Raw genomic sequence first — 17477 nt, forward strand, 5'->3', positions numbered from 1 at the left:
TTGTAATCACATTTGCAAAGAAGGACATTCCAGTCAACGTTCATTTACGTAATTACTTTTGTCATCCTGTAGATGAAATATGTCAGTGTTTTCATTATATTCTGATAAGATTCTTTATATTCAGGTTATTCTTCTCATTAACAGTGTACCGTATCACATGAACTTACGAAATAATGGTTAATACATTACTTTTCTGTTAACTTCCAATCCCCTTGTATACAAACCCTTTCGGTAGGTATGCGCCATACTTTGTTTCACTATTCGAATGAGTTAACTATACGAGTAACTAACATTTATTCCACATACTACCTCCTACTCCCTAGCAGTTACGTATATAACAATTATAGTGAATATATATGCAGTTATTTACAGTTGTTACGTTGTGAGAGAAGGGTATTAATAGAGGGATGCAATACCTTCGCAGTGCATACCTATAACGTGTTTAAACGTCCCGCGTCAGGACATTTACTCGGTAGTTCACTCGGTACTACCGGGTGATGACGTCACAACAACTGCTCCGCTCCGCTCCGCTCCGTCCCCAGCTCTAAGGAGAACACCAAATACAGAACAGAACACCAATTAGAGATGGCAAACGAGTATCGATATATCGGAAATATCGATATTTTGAGAGGGAAATATCGATATATCGACATTGATATAATGAGGTGCGATACATGCCCACCGCAAAACGGAAGACATCCAACGTTTTTACGGCATCAATGACGAAAAAGGTGACCTGCTGGTTGACTAAAAGAAAGCGCGAGAACGCTGGCGGAACTATTTTGAGAAACTTTCAACGGAAAAATTCCCCTACCCACCAATCCCAACCACCTCCGCTATTGAAGGCCCAGTGAAGGAAATTGACGTCACGGGAAGTTCAGGCTGTTCTGAAGGAGATTAAACCAGGGAAAGCCACCGGCCCCGATGATCTTCCGGCAGAGTTCTGGTGCTCTGAACGGTGGGATGCGGCAATATGCCTAACACAGCTTTTCAATCAGATCATCAAAGAAGGTCAGATATCATCAGATTGGTGATGGAGCATTACCGTACCAATCTTCAAGAAGAAGGGAAGTCCTGCCGATTGTTCTAATTAACGCCCGATCAGACTTCTGAGCCACGCGATGAAGGTCTTCGAACGTGTTCTCGACAAAAGGATTCGCGAGATACGGTAGCCAAACTTACAACGATTTGTGAAAAATTGTGGCACAACAGATGCAATCCACACAGCACGGCTGTTAGATGAGAAACACCGGGAAAAAAATAAGCCTCTTCATCTCACTTTTCTGGATTTTGAGAAGGCCTTTGATCGGGTGCCACATGACCTCTTCTGGTTAACGCTACTAAAACGTAGCATTCCAGAGCACCTTGTGAAGTGGGTACAGATACCCTACATAGAACCAAGGAGTTATGTTCAAGCTGCCGCAGAAGCGTCCGATGATTTCCGCATCAATGTAGTAACCTATCAAGGCTCTGCTTTATCACCACTGCTGTTCATTCTTGTGATGGACACTGTTACATCAGACCTGCACAAGCCAATACCATGGACACTTCTCTATGCTGATGATGTCATGTTGGCTGCTGAGAATGAGTTTGATCTCCAGTGCCAAACAGAAGAGTGGAACAACTGACTAGCGCAATACAGCCTGCGCCTCAACAAAAAGCAGACAGAATACATGACATTAGATCCTTGAGAAGTTGGAACCATTCACGTTGAGGGTGAAGATCTACCACGAGTAGAGAAATTTAAATATCTTGGCTTCCCAAATCTCTGACGATGGCAGACTACTGATGAGGTCAACACAAGGATACACGCAGCCTGGCTGAAGTGGCGAATGACAATGAGCGTCACCTGCGACCGTCGGATGAAGGACCATCTGAAATCTAAGATCTACCAGACTGTTATCCCTCCTGTCGCTCTCTATGGCACTGAGTGTTGGCCTGCTACAAAGGAGGTAGAATGTTGACTAAGCGTCATGGAGACAAAGATGCTTTGCTATTTGTTTTACGTCGCGCCGACAGAGATACGTCTTGTGGCGACGATGGGTTAGGAAAGGCCTAGGAAGTGGAAAGAAGCGGCCGTGGCCTTAATTAAGGTACAGCCCCGGCATTTGCCTGGTGTGAAAATGGGAAACCACGGAAAACCATCTTCAGGGCTGCCGACAGTGGGGCTCGAACCCACGATCTCCCGATTACTGGATACTGGCCGCACTTAAGCGACTGCAGCTATCGAGCTCGGTAACAACAAAGATGCTTAGGTGGACAGCTGGCATCACTAGACTGGATCATATTCCAAACGACGATATTAGCAAATGTTTTGGCATTGCACCGATCCAGAAGAAAATGCAGGAAAACTGTCTGCGCTGGTCTGGTCATGTGTTGCGTGCAGAAGACAGTACATTGGCAAAGTCAGCGTATACATTGGAAGTCAATGGAAAGAGGTCCATGGGACGACCAAGACAGCGATGGACCGATACAGTGCACAACGACCTGAAAGCTCAAAGACTACATCCAGACATGGCCCGAGACCGAAATAAATGGCGACAACGAATCTACACAGTGGACCCTGCCACCAGGCGGAACAAATGCTAAAGAAGAAGATACAAGACCAACTATTGTCTTTTTCAGGCCCTTTCAATATTTGCATACTAAAGTTACGAAATTTGAACTTTTTATTTCTCAATTCACTTTGGTAAATACAGTGATAATATCACAAGTCATTCATCGTGCATACCGTTCATTTCATTGAAGAGTCTTCAGTCGAATTAATTGCACTCGGCGTGTTTCAGTTACAGCAATACCATACTAAATTTTGTCTGCATTGAGCGAAACAAATAGTTGTTGAATCCAAAAAGAAGTCATGGGAAGATTTTGGTAATAACCTGGAAAGGCTAGGTCAAGCAGCAGGGAAACCTTTCTGGACAGTAATAAAGAATCTTAGGAAGGGAGGGAAAAAGGAAATGAACAGTGTTTTGAGTGATTCAGGTGAACTCATAATAGATCCCAGAGAATCACTGGAAAGGTGGAGGAAATATTTTGAACATCTTCTCAATGTAAAAGGAAATCATCCTGGTGGTGTTGCGAACAGCCAAGCTCATAGGGAGGAGGAAAATGATGTTGGTGAAATTATGCTTGAGGAAGTGAAAAGGATAGTAAATAAACTCCATTGTCATAAGGCAGCAGTAATAGATGAAATTAGACCTGAAATGGTGAAGTATAGTGGAAAGGCAGGGATGAAATGGCTTCATAGAGTAGTAAAATTAGCGTGGAGTGTTGGTAAGGTACCTTCAGATTGGACAAAAGCAATAATTGCACCTATCTATAAGCAAGGGAACAGGAAGGATTGCAACAACTATCGAGGTATCTCATTGATTAGTATACCTCTACTTCTCTTACCCTCCATAGCAGAGTCCATTATTCTCCTAGGTAACCTATCCTCCTCCATTCGCCTCACATGACCCCACCACTGAAGCCGGTTTATGCGTACAACTTCATCCATCGAGTTCATTCCTAAAATTAGCCTTTATCTCCTCATTCCGAGTACCCTCCTGTCATTGTTCCCACCTGTTTGTACCAGCAATCATTATTGCTACTTTCATGTCTGTTACTTCTAATTTATGAATAAGATAACCTGAGACCACCCAGCTTTCGCTTCCGTAAAGCAAAGTTGGTCTGAAAACAGACCGATGTAAAGATAGTTTCGTCTGGGAGCTGACTTCCTTCTTACAGAATACTGTTGATCGCAACTGCGAGCTCACTACATTAGCTTTACCACACCTTGATTCAATCTCACTTACTATATTACCATCCTGGGAGAACACACAACCTAAATACTTGAAATTATCGATCTGTTCTAGCTTTGTATCACCAATCTGACATTCAGTTCTGTTGAATTTCTTACATACTGACATCAATTTAGTCTTCGAGAGGCTAATTTTCATACCATACTCGTTGCACCTATTTTCAAGTACCAAGATATTACACTGCAGGCTTTCGACACAATCTGCCATTAAGACCAAGTCGTCAGCATAGGCCAGACTGCTTACTACATTTCCACCTAACTGAATCCCTCCCTGCCATTTTATAACTTTCAGCAGAACAGCAAAGGTGAAAGATTACAGCCATGTCTAACCCCTGTAAGTACCCTGAACCAAGAACTCATTCTACCATCAATTCTCACTGAAGCCCATTTGTCAACATAAATGCCTTTGATTGCTTTTAATAATCTGCCTTTAATTCCATAGTCCCCCAGTATAGCGAACATCTTTTCCCTCGGTAGCCTGTCATATGCTTTCTATAGATCTACGAAACATAAACACAACTGCCTATTCCTCTCGTAGCATTTTTCAATTACCTGGCGCATACTGAAAATCTGATCCTGACAGCCTCTCTGTGGTCTGAAACCACACTGGTTTTCATCCAACTTCCTCTCAACGACTGATCGCACCCTCCCTTCCAAGATGCCAGTGAATACTTCGCCTGGTATACTAATCAATGAGATACCTCGATAGTTGTTGCAATCCTTCCTGTTCCCTTGCTTATAGATAGGTGCAATTATTGCTTTTGTCCAATCTGAAGGTACCTTACCAACACTCCACGCTAATTTTACTACTCTATGAAGCCATTTCATCCCTGCCTTCCCACTATACTTCACTATTTCAGGTCTAGTTTAATCTATTCCTGCTGCCTTATGACAATGGAGTTTATTTACTATCCTTTCCACTTCCTCAAGCATAATTTCACCAACATCATTTTCCTCCTCCCCATGAGCTTGGCTGTTTGCAACACCACCATGATGATTTCCTTTTACATTGAGAAGATGTTCAAAATATTCCCTCCACCTCTCCAGTGATTCCCTGGGATCTATTATGAGTTCACCTGAATTACTCAAAACACTGTTCATTTCCTTTTTCCCTCCCTTCCTAAGATTCTTTATTACTGTCCAGAAAGGTTTCCCTGCTGCTTGACCTAGCCTTTCCAGGTTATTACCAAAATCTTCCCATGACTTCTTTTTGGATTCAACAACTATTTGTTTCGCTCTGTTTCTTTCATCTACGTACCAATCCCTGTCTGCCTCGGCCCTTGTTTGGAGCCATTTCTGATAGCCTTCTTTTTACGTTTACAGGCTGCTCTCACTTCATCATTCCACCAAGATGTTCGCCTTTTCCCATCTTTACACACAGTTGTTCCTAGGCATTCCCTTGCTGTTTCTACTACAGCATCCCTGTATGCCACCCATTCACTTTCTATATCCTGAACCTGCTTACTGTCTACTGTTCGAAACTTCTCACTAATCATATCCATGTACTTCTGTCTAATTTCCTCGTCCTGGAGATTTTCTACCCTTATTCGTTTGCAGACAGATTTCACTTTCTCTACCCTAGGCCTAGAGATACTTAGTTCACTACAGATCAGATAGTGGTCTGTATCATCGAAAAATCCCCGAAAAACTCGTACATTCCTAAAAGATTTCCTGAATTCAAAGTCTGTTAAGATATAGTCTATTATGGATCTGGTACCCCTAACCTCCCATGTGTAGCGGTGAATAGCCTTATGCTTGAAGAATGTATTCATAACAGCTAAACCCATACTAGCACAGAAGTCCAGCAAACGCTTCCCATTCCCATTAGCTTCCATATCTTCCCCACATTTACCAATCACCCTTTCGTATCCTTCAGTTCTATTCCCAACTCTCGCATTGAAATCGCCCATTAGCACTATTCTATCCTTGCTGTTGACCCTGACCACGATGTCACTCAATGCTTCATAAAACTTGTCAACATCATCCTCATCTGCACCCTCACATGGTGAATACACGGACACAATTCTTGTCCTAATTCCTCCCACTGACAAATCTACCCACATCATTCGCTCATTTACGTGCCTAACAGAACCTATGTTGCGTGCAATGGTATTCCTGATAAAGAGCCCTACCCCAGACTCTGCCCTTCCCTTTCTAACACCCGTCAAGTACACTTTATAATCTCCTATCTCTTCCTCATTATCTCCCCTTACCCGAATATCACTTACTCCTAGCACATCCAGATGCATCCTCTTTGCTGACTCAGCCAGTTCTACCTTCTTTCTTCCATAAGCCCCATTAATATTGATAGCTTCCCGTTGAATTCCATTTCGTTCGCCAAGTTGTTTCCAAGGAGTCCCTCGCCTGTCAAATGGGAGTGGGACTCCATTACTCCCATAGGTCCGAGGCTTGCTTAAAGTGTTCTGAGCTCCGTAAATTCATGAAGCAGGATGCTGCCCTACTTGCACATAGTCCAAGTGAGGATCTCTCCTCTAACGGGTTATGGACCACCAGTGAATTGTATAGTCCTAGCCGCCTGAGCACAAGGAGGGCCACGACTCAGAATATGTCCGAGATGCCCACTCCCATTCCATAGCAACTGGTATCCCGACTCTCAGGACCACTTACTAGGCCACTCAGCCGTTGCCCATGGTTCACGAACTAGGATGTGACTACAGTAACCCACAAACATGAACCACATTAACTGTTAACGTGTGAAGAATTATAAGAACCTGAACAAACATGTTATGCCAAATTCAGGAATGAACAGGTGAACCCACAGGCGACTAGTAGAATGTCCGAAGATTACAACACAACACTGTATCTATTATTGTTGGCGGGTATACTTACCAGTGACAGCTGAACAGCTTGTTGCAAACAAGGGGATAGGTCAGGACGGCTCCAGTGATCTGCCATCTGCAAGATATGAAACAGAGAAACTTACAATACTGGTTATTAAATTATATGAATTGATTTGAACAATTTAGAAATATTGATATAGAAATTTATTATTAATTAATAATTATAATATTAGAATATTTTACTGACTTACTGAAGACCCCAAGGTAGAAAATGGGAACCCTCGCAGCAGATAAGTGATTGGCAACACAGCTTAATCTTGAAAGACCATTGTATATTTGAAGTAAATCCCAGAGAACACAGTTCACCAGCAAATTATAGACCATGAAACAGTGAACTGTAACATTAAGGAAAACATTTTAAATTTGAGAATATAAATACAGTTAAGTTCATTGACCACATCATCTCATAACATTAAAATAATAATGGAATCTCATACCACCTGATGGATCCATCCCCATTATTACTGCAACTACTGGAACACTGTATGCTCAGCAATACTTCCAGGATACTTACATTCATCATTGCTTGGTGCTTATGAAAAGAAGAGTACAAGGTTTAGACGAATGAAGAGTTGAAATCTTCCTGCAAAAGAAAACACTGTTAGATTATTGAATATTACAGACACCAAGGAAGGTCCACAGAGTTGAGAGCAACTGAACAGTCACTCCAACACTGACAGAGAAACAGTCTGAACATAACTCGGCACCTAACTCAACCTAACATGAGTATGAACAGACTAAATCACTGCCCGTACATTGGAGGTCAGCACAGTGCCAACAACAACAAGCATTCAACCTTGGGTCCTGAAACAAATAGACCTGTGGAGAAAGAAGGATTTATATTAGTAAAAGATGTGTGTTAGGGCACACCCTCCGTGACAAAGGGCACAGAAATGGGAGTTGTAAGCAACATCCTGGCCATATAGTAGTATCCATTTTTTTGGGCTGGATGGACCCTAGACAGACCTATATAGAACATAGGCAATGCAGCACTGATCGCCCTAACGACCAAGCTTTCTGTCCACGAAGAAACAAAGCAGAAAGGTCGATCCCTCTCCCCCTACAACGATGGGTGCCACCTATGCGAAGTGGACACATGCACGGAACTATGGGTATGCGGTCTCTAATGTGGGTTTCTCTAGACTTACAACTATGACTCACATTCATCCAGGACTGCTACCCGCACGTCCCACGTTGACGTAGACTAACAACAGCGTCACTGCTACTGCTACCCCTCCACCAATCAGTGACCCTGTCTTCATCTACACTTGTTCCTGCAATAAAACAACAGAGCACAGCACAAACCTTGTAGTGAGCAGGTTTATTTTGAAAAGACCTTGGTATTTAGTGACGTTTGTGCTGTGCTTTCAAATAACACTCAACAAGTCCCACTACAAAAAGCTCAACACAGTCTGTGGAGGCTGATGGTAAGTGTCCTCCCCAGCATCCACAAACTATGTCAAGTAGCACAAGTCCTCCTGCAATGTACTAACAGTTCCTGATGGAATTGCTTACAGCTTATCAGACAGTTCTCGAAGAGAACTGTTACAGGTTATTGGACAGTTCTTGAAGAGAACTGTTACAGCTTATCAGACAGTTCTTGTAGAGAACTGTTACAAACAAAAAGACAGTTTGTGAGGTGAACTGTTACAGCCTATTAACAGTTCCTGAAGAGAAATCTTACAGACAATCAGACAGTTCTTGAAGAGAACTGTTACAGCCTATCAGAATGTTCTTGAAGAGAACAATTCGAGAGGACATGTGCTATACCATGAAGCTCACTCACCAATTTAGGTCCCACGAAGTGAAGCGATGTGAAGAGAAGTCTTCTCTCTTGATGTTAGTGTAGGGCGCAAACAAAGTAATTCTTTAGACAGCCTTGCTTCGTTGGCACCGTTAGGATCCACTCGGTTGTCAGAACTACAGTGTTTACTTTGTGTGTTTCTTGTGTGTGTGTGTGTGTGTGTGTGTGTGTGTGTGTGTGTGTGTGTGTGTGTGTGTGTGTGTGTGTGTGTGTGTGTGTGTGTGTGTGTGTGTGTGTAACTGTACTAGCACCCTATCATTACACCTATCAGCTATGCAATCTAGCCCTAGCACTATCTTGAAGTCAACTATCCCTTGATGAGGGTATAGTTATATAACTAACTTAAACCTGTAGTACCTACAAATTTATAAATAGGACACATATCTTGAAGTGGACAACTGCTAACTGTACATAACATCTCGGGGAGGACGGTGAAGGCTTGATGGGGGTCCTTCGTGTGTTCTTCGCAGCTGTAATGAAAAATTAAACATTAGATAACCTTCAGTAATAGTGTATATACACGTGGTGGTATAGTCGCTCAAAAAAAATTTGCAGATAGTACTCTATTCTCACCATATTTAAAATGTTATCAATACATAATTTTTGCTATCAATAAACAATTCACCTGCCATTAGATACAAATGCTGCGCATACCCATAACAAATGTATCCTTGAGAGGAAAGTGGACCTTCAAAGAATTTATATGGTACCATATAAACTTTCTCCTTTTTTGAATGACTGCACAGTCTGTTGGTATGTAATCAGTCACCCAGGAATTAAAAGAGTATAATATGATATAATACAAATCTGATGGTCAGGTATGCATAATTTTTATTTGATAATGACACAAAATCTCTCATAGTGCATTGGCACTTCCGGGGTCTCCAAGTAGCCTATGCAGTGGCCTCCACAGTATGCACTAGCCATGCGTCCTGGTAGGTGTGATATTTACCAACTGATGAGCCCAACTTAGCACACCAGGATGAATCCCTGGCAATCTGGTATGAGATAGCTGGAAAACGTATAATGTCCAATAACGGATCAACTATATTGGTATTAGGTTGATTAAATTCAAAATAATAGTCAAAGGGAAAACCTGGGAAATTGTACAAGTATATGCTCCACAAGTAGGATGCATGCAACCAGATAAGAATGACTCTGAGGAAGAATTGGAAAGGCTTTACAGGGTCTGTCTTATAAACCCAGACCGCCCAGCAGCATTTTTACTCTCCGAGACCTAACAAGCAATATTGGTGGCGCGTGCATATTCAGTTGCAAGGAGCATGCACGTGTTTGACCTAGCATCAGTAGGCAGTCTGAATCTCAGCTGTTAACATGGTGAGACAGTATTCATTTCAACACCACGTTTTCGTATGTAAAAGTTATTTTAAGTATGTGTCGGGTGGATGGGTTCGCAATGAATTTGTTCTGCAATTTCCTGGTGAAGTGCCACCTTCATGAGCACAGATTCACATAATTGTAAATAAATTTGAAAATACTGGCTCTGTGCCCAATAAAAAACATTCACAAAATTAGCACAAGTAGGGGTTACGGTTTCCTCTGCACACAGAGCTACAAAGCTGTTACACATCAAACCGTACAGGTTTACATGGACCTATTGCTTAAAACCTGCTGATCCAGCCACAAGAGTGAGATATTGTGAGTGGTATCTTGCCTCACTGGAAGATCGTTTGTTCGAACCACAGCTTCTGTTCTTTTCCGATGAGGCCTGGTTTCATTGTATGAACAGTCATACGGCTTGCTGTTGGTGTGCAGGATATCCTAATGGTGTTTATGAAGTCCCTCATAATGAAGAATGACACTTCTAGTATCTTTTATAAGGTAAGGTCTTGCTTGGTTTATAAGGAGATCCTGTGTAACGGGGGACTTTAATGCCCATGTAAGTATGGAAAGGAAGGGATATTTCAACGTTCTTGGAGCAGAAGAATGGGGAAATAGAAGTAAGGAAGGGAAAAAGCTACTAGATTTGTGCAAAAGAAATGGGATGATGGTTGCAAACCTGTGGTTCAAGAAGAGAGAAAGTCATAAGGTAACCTGGTACAACTGTGACTGGTCTAGGACTACATGCTCTATAACTGAGAGATGAAGGGGAATGTTGCAGATGTAAGGGTAATATCATCAGAGGCCCTAGATATTGACCACAGGCTAATGGTGATGAAACTGGAACAATGATGGAAAGAAAAAAGTCGTTTCAAAATGTGGAAACTGAAGGAGAAGAAAACCAAGGAAGAATACCAGGAAAAAATAAGATTGAACCTACCAACAGATGATACAAAAACTGGAGAGGAGGAATGGGAAAAGTTCAAGAGGACCTTAGTAAGAGCTAGTACCAGGAAAAGATGCAAGGTGACCCCATGCTGTATCGACAGAGTCAAGTGGCAGCTGGGGAGAAGAATAAAGCTTTTAAAGTGTGGTTTCAACAGAGGACAATGGAGACAAGACAGGAATATAAGACCAAAAAGGAAGAAGCTAAAAAGGTTGTATCAGAGGAGAAGAAAAAATGGATGGAAAAGTGGAAGGAAATAAAGTACTGTAAGGAATGGTCAAGAGTAAGAGGAAGGATGTTATAATGATACATAAAAATGGAAATAAAATGCAGGAGAAAGAGAAACTCAAATGAATGTAGAAGGAGTAATTTGAACATTTACTAAATCCAGATGGATGCATAGGGGAGGAAAGTTGAAGCAGGGAGGAAGGAAGAAAAACGGAAAATGAAAAAGACTGAACATGGGGAGAAGTGGAGGAAGCATTGGACAAGATGAAAGGAGGGAAAACCCCAGGTTTAGATAATGTGAGTATTGAGATGGTGAAGGCAGCAGGAGAAGTAGGGAAACATTGGCTTTATTGTGCGTTGAAAGTAGTATGGAAGGAAAGGTAGACTCCTAAAGACTGGGAATAGGAATAGGAAAGATTTTAAGAAATATTGGGGAATGAACATTGATATGTAACTGGTCAAAGGTGTTTGAGAAGGTTCTAGAGCATAGAATTAGAAAGAGGGTGGAAGAGAAGTTAAGAGAAGAGCAGTATGGCTTCAGATCAGGAAGTTCCACAGTAGACCTTATATTCGCAGTAAGACAGTTACAAGATCATCATTATTGGTGGCGTAACGATGGCCTTTTTGGACTTTGAGAAAGCATATGATCATGTGTGCAGAAACAAGGTATGGGAAACCTTACAGATAAAAGGTGTCGGGAAGCAGACAATAGAAAGATGTATCATGGGAGTGTCAGTTGTGTGAAAGTAGGAGGAGAGAGAACGGACTGGTTTGAGCAATAATGTGGATTAAGACAAGGAAGTGCTCTGTCACTTTCGCTCTTCTCTGTAGTAATGGACGAGCTAATGACAAAAGTGGCAAGAAAATTGGGGAAGGAAAAATTGTTAAAGTGATGATGCAGATGACGTGTTAGTCTGGGGGGAAAAGGAAAAAGATATCCAGGAACAGTAATATGCATGGGAAGAGGAGGTGAAGCAATATGGAATGAAATTTAATGCATAAAAGAGCAAGATAATGATCACAACTAGAAAGAAGGAGAGACGTACGAGAGGGATAATGTTTGGAGAGAAACAACTTAGGATGGTAGAGAGTTTCAAATACCTGGGAAGTATCATAGAGGAAAGTGGAAGAAATGATAAGGAAATAATCAAGTGTGGAAGACAAGCAAGGATGTCCCTCAGAGAAGCAAAAGAGTGATATACAGGACGAATTATGTACCTATTCTGATGTATGCAGCAGAAACTCGGGTAATGAGGCAGAGAGCCATGACTAGGATACAGGCAAGTGAAATGGAATTTCTTAAAGCAGGATAAGAGTGACAAGAATGGCTAAGATGAGAAACGAGAAGGTTAGAGATATAGTAAAAGAAGAGCCGCTACAAAGCACAATAGAGGCATCTAGGCTTAGATGGTATGGACACATGAAAAGAATGACAAAAGAAAGCATACCCAGGAGGATGCACAAAATGGAGATAACAGGAAAATGACCACAAGAGAGGTGGATAAAAGCAGTGGAAAAGTATGTGCAGAGAAGAGGAGAGGACTAGACAAGAGTGAAGAGGGAGAAGTGGTGGGAAGGCAAGAGGAGATGGAGAGTATTAGGTTCTAAGCAGACTTGGCCAACAGCTGGAAACTGTATATGATGATGATGATGATGATGATGATGATGATGATGATGATGATGATGATGATGATGATGATGATGGTGGTGGTGGTGATGATGATGATGATGAATAAGTAACCCATGTCGTTTCAGTTACATGTATTGCTACTGCTGAGTGATAAAAATAGGCAGTATATTAGCAACAGCTAGATCTAATCTAGAGGGCTATGTGATGCTGAAGTGTAGGCTGTAATTCCACACCACTGTTACAGTGTAGGCCTTGCTAAAGTGCCTTTCTGTTCTGATCCATAAGTTTGCTTAAATCAATGGCATCATTCTTTACCTTTAAATAATTATTTAGCAGAAAAATGAAATGGCGTATGGCTTTTAGTGCCGGGAGGTGTCCGAAGACTTCGGCTCGCCAAGTGCTGGTCTTTTGGTTTGACACCCGTAGGCGACCTGCGCATCGTGATGAGGATGAAATGATGATGAAGACGACACATACACCCAGTCCCCGTGCAAGGGGAATTAACCAATTATGGTTAAAATTCCAGACCCTGCCGGGAATTGAACCCGGGACACCTGTGATCAAAGGCCAGCATGCTAACCATTTAGCTATGGAGCCGGACATTATTTAGTAGAACATTGTCAATGACTGAAAATATTATTTCATGTGTATATGTTCCGTACCAGTATGGGGGTCGGCAGGCCTGAAAATGGTTTACCGTGGTTTCCCATTTTCACAACAGACCATGGCCGCTTCCTTCCCACTCCTAGCCCTTCCCTGTCCCATCGTCGCCATAAGACCTATCTGTGTCGGTGCGATGTAAAGCAACTAAAACCCCAAACCCCATGGCACTACAGCCCTTGAAGGGCCTTGGCCTACCAAGCGACCGCTGCTCAGCCCGAAGGCCTGCAGATTACGAGGTGTCGTGTGGTCAGCACGACGAATCCTCTCGGCCGTTATTCTTGGCTTTCTAGACCGGGGCCGCTACCTCACCGTCAGATAGCTCCTCAATTCTAATCACGTAGGCTGAGTGGACCTCGAACCAGCCCTCAGGTCCAGATAAAAATCCCTGACCTGGCCGGGAATCGAACCCGGGGCCTCCGGGTGAGAGACAGGCACGCTACCCCTACACCACGAGGCCGGCTGTAAAGCAACTAGCAAAAAAAAAAAAAAAAAGATGAATCTTCGCAGGGAGCTTTTACTACCAGAGACCCTTCCACAATTCATCCTCATCAAAGGAGTTAATGAGATGATATTAATGATGTGATACATGATCACATGGAGATGGTCTGTGGAGACTGGAGAGCCGAAGTAGGGGACTGCTGCAGGGGTGAAGTACAGTGGGGAATTCGAGGTCCCTAGAACCGCTACGATAGCTGTGTAGGCCCTTTAGAAACTCTAAAAAGCGGTGGCAAAAGGAGGACTGGTTAAGACACAGCAGGTCGTTATGCTTGATAAGCACGAAAATGGGTTTAAAAAAAAAAAAAAATGCAACATAAATTTTAATCTTGGAGCAGTTGTATAGTATTATTTGAAGTAATTATACATACTATATATGAGTTGATTATATTTGTAAGTTTTGTAAATAACATAAATGTATTACGAATGAGCCATGTGTTTAATTTAAAAATTGGTAGAGTAAATTGTATAATACTGTATTTTTGGAAAATGTCTTTTTCTCTTGTTAATTTAAAATTTAGTGCTTTTGATAATAATGTATTTTTCTGTACCATTTGCCACCGAGGTAGACACCTCATTTGCAAACAAAGTGATATTGGTTGATAGGAAGGGAGAGAGTGAAATCGCAAGCTGGCACATACCCTGCTCCAGTTGAATAGCTGACCAATGGGTCAACTCAAGGCTGTACTTCCCCATCCGATGGACGAATCACCATCAATAGCATCATACGGCCTCACTAAGTATGAGCAATGCGGAGAGGTTGGAATTGAATCCAGGCTTTTGGCACACAATGTAGTGATTAGAAATTGTATACTACCACCTCTCCTACCCTGCCAGTCAACATTCTGAGGGTGAGACTTCAAAAAAAAAAAAATTGACCAATGAGACTCGGTGTCAGACCATATAGACTTGACACCTCAATGGGTAGGCCCACAAGGTGGGCTGAAAATATTATTTTATGTAATATACTAATTTCCACTCCACACAGGCACACATCATTTGGGAAACCTGAATCATCAAGCAACAGATTTTAAGATTTGTTTAATATCTGAGGATATTTTCTTTGCATTTTTGACTCAGTTAATTTAGGTTCTTCAGGAAGCCAAAATTAATTTTACAATAAATAAATTTTAGGCCCGTTAAAACAACAAGCAGCAGCAGCACAATAAATAAATTTAAATAAACAAATAAATGTATAAACAGAATTATATCTGAAAAGAGAAAACGTAATTAAGTTCGTTTTAATTTAATTTTAATTAAGTTTATTATTTTATGCCTAAGAGATTTCGATCTTTGTAACGATTCCGTTTAAAAATTCAGATTTAGCTTATGCTGAAAGAACACTGTCCTAGATTAGGGAATGCGTTTCTATTTTATGTCACTTGCAACTTAAACTCACCTGTAAGGGTAATATAGAGGCTATAGTAGAGTTTGTTTAAACGTGCCAAGCATAAAGAAGCACAATAGGAGTTGAATAACTATGTGAAATAAACGAGAACACTTGGGAGACTTGAAAACTCACTTTGTGTTCCCGCCTGACAAAGTGGACAAACACTGTTGCCAAACCTCAAAGCTAAACAAGTATCGACCGTGATGGCATTTGAGGTGTATATAGAACCAAAGCCTACTAGATACTAGCGTAGGCAACGGTAAAACTGGGACTTGTGCAACGTGTGCAGAATTTTGTAGTGAAAGCGATACGGATAAAGAGCATTTGCTATTTCCAAGTTAACGCGTAAATAACACAATGAAAAGAAAGAAAGACTTCGCTGATGGTTTTGCTGCACATAATTTTTGTTATGTAGATCAGTGGTGATTTATTTTAGATGTCATTTGCGAATTGCGAGGCGTTGACAGCACTCGAAAAGATATATGTTGGGTTCGTATTTACAGCTTTCGCCGCTCATCTGTGAGACTTCAACTCTCGTGGACCCTACTGTAAATTAATGATGAATCTGTTTGGAACAGAGCGGAAGAGCCACGGAGAAAACAATGTATTTCTTTTTACCAATTATTTACTACGTCAGAAATTTCAAATACCTAGGCATTACCATGCAGGTCACAGGAAGAACCTTTAGACTACACATACGGTCAAAAACAGCCTCCGCAATGAAAACTATAAACGACATTGGACATATAAATCTCATGTCACTTGAAACAGCAATGGCACTTTTTCAAACGAAGGTACCGTACTACCGGTACCCGTTCTGACATATGGATTCGAGCTAATATAGGAATTTCTGAACTACAGGCAATTGGAAGACATTAATTTCGTGTGGCTATTTCTAGCCGGGTGCAGCCCTTGTAGGGCAGACCCACCGATGAGGGGGGCGGCATCTGCCATGTGTAGGTAACTGCGTGTTATTGTGGTGGAGGATAGTGTTATGTGTGGTGTATGAGTTGCAGGAATGTTGGGCACATCGCAAAAAACCAGTCCCCGAGCTAAGGGAATTAACCATTTAAGGTTAAAAGCTGCGACCCGGCCGGGAATCGAACACAGGACCCTCTGGACCAAAGGCCAGCAAGCTAACCGTTTAATCATGGAGCCATACACTGGAAGAGATAGAAAAGATAAAATCTAGATTTTACAAAAGATTCCTCGGTGGTATACGAACTTGCATTACTATGTAGGTCAAATTCTAAAAGGAATATGACATATATGTATCATTATGGCCATTCGGCCGAAATAAATTCTTTATTATTATTATTTACTACGTGGGAAGAGTTCGAGGCAGCCGTGGGAGCAGTTGTGATGTCATCACCGAGTGATTGTAGTGACACGTTTAATCAGGTTACACCTGCCTCTGGAAAAAAAAAAAAAAAAAATCTCCGGCGAAAGGTTTAAAAGGTGATTTGCCCTAATTTAGGTGTGCTGATTTCAATGTGTAAACCGTTTTTGCCTATCACGTAGCCTACAGTTGTTTTGCTATTTGAAATCCAAATTTGACATATTGTTGTAATATCGATAGAAAACACCACAATAGAGAATATTATATGTAATTGTAATGGGAGATGATCAATTTGCAACGAATATACAAAAAAGTTACATGTTCATTACTAGAAAATACGAATCTCACTACAAGAACACTATTGTTTGCTGCACTTTGATGTGAATGAACGCTGTGTTGATTTGCGTTTGTGTTCCTCAGTACTGTAGTGTTATCTCGCACCAGTGGCGAATATAGAATATATTTTTGGGGGGGCCAAGATTGATGTAAGGTTAGATGAAGTAATTTTAAGAGGTCAGACGATTTCAAACACTTTAGAAAGGAAAAAGGAAACATTGATTTGGGCTGATACATACATACATACATACATACATATAGTCCGCACACTTTATGTTGGTGCATTTGTGTACGGGGATAAGGAGTAAGGAGGGAGGTGTCCCGGTATCGATAGTGCTACCAACCGAAGGAAAATGAAATCTGAATTGAATCGAGAATATGATCGTTCGATACGAAGTTTCTAAACCGTTATCATCTTAAGCCAACAACTATGTCACATACATATTATATAACATTATAAAACATTTCTCGATGCGAATCTTGTTCCTAGCATGAATTCTATACTTTGGCTTTGTTGTGTAAACAACAACAGTACTAGTACGTAAAGTGTACGCCAGATGTCGCACAACGATGCTTAAGCGATTCATAGTTTGTGTTTCAAAGGTTGCCAGTACGAATCTCGAAGATCGCTGAGGTCGACCGATT

The 17477-nt window shown here is 41.4% G+C and overlaps 1 pseudogene; it reads left to right on the plus strand.

Annotated features, from left to right (window-relative positions):
* Positions 1–1832: 1832 nt before the first annotated feature.
* On the plus strand, positions 1833–2589 carry LOC136882254 (uncharacterized; annotated as a pseudogene).
* Positions 2590–17477: the final 14888 nt, after the last annotated feature.

Source organism: Anabrus simplex, chromosome 10 (genome assembly GCF_040414725.1).
Source record: "Anabrus simplex isolate iqAnaSimp1 chromosome 10, ASM4041472v1, whole genome shotgun sequence".
Classification (NCBI taxonomy): Eukaryota; Metazoa; Arthropoda; class Insecta; order Orthoptera; family Tettigoniidae; genus Anabrus; species Anabrus simplex.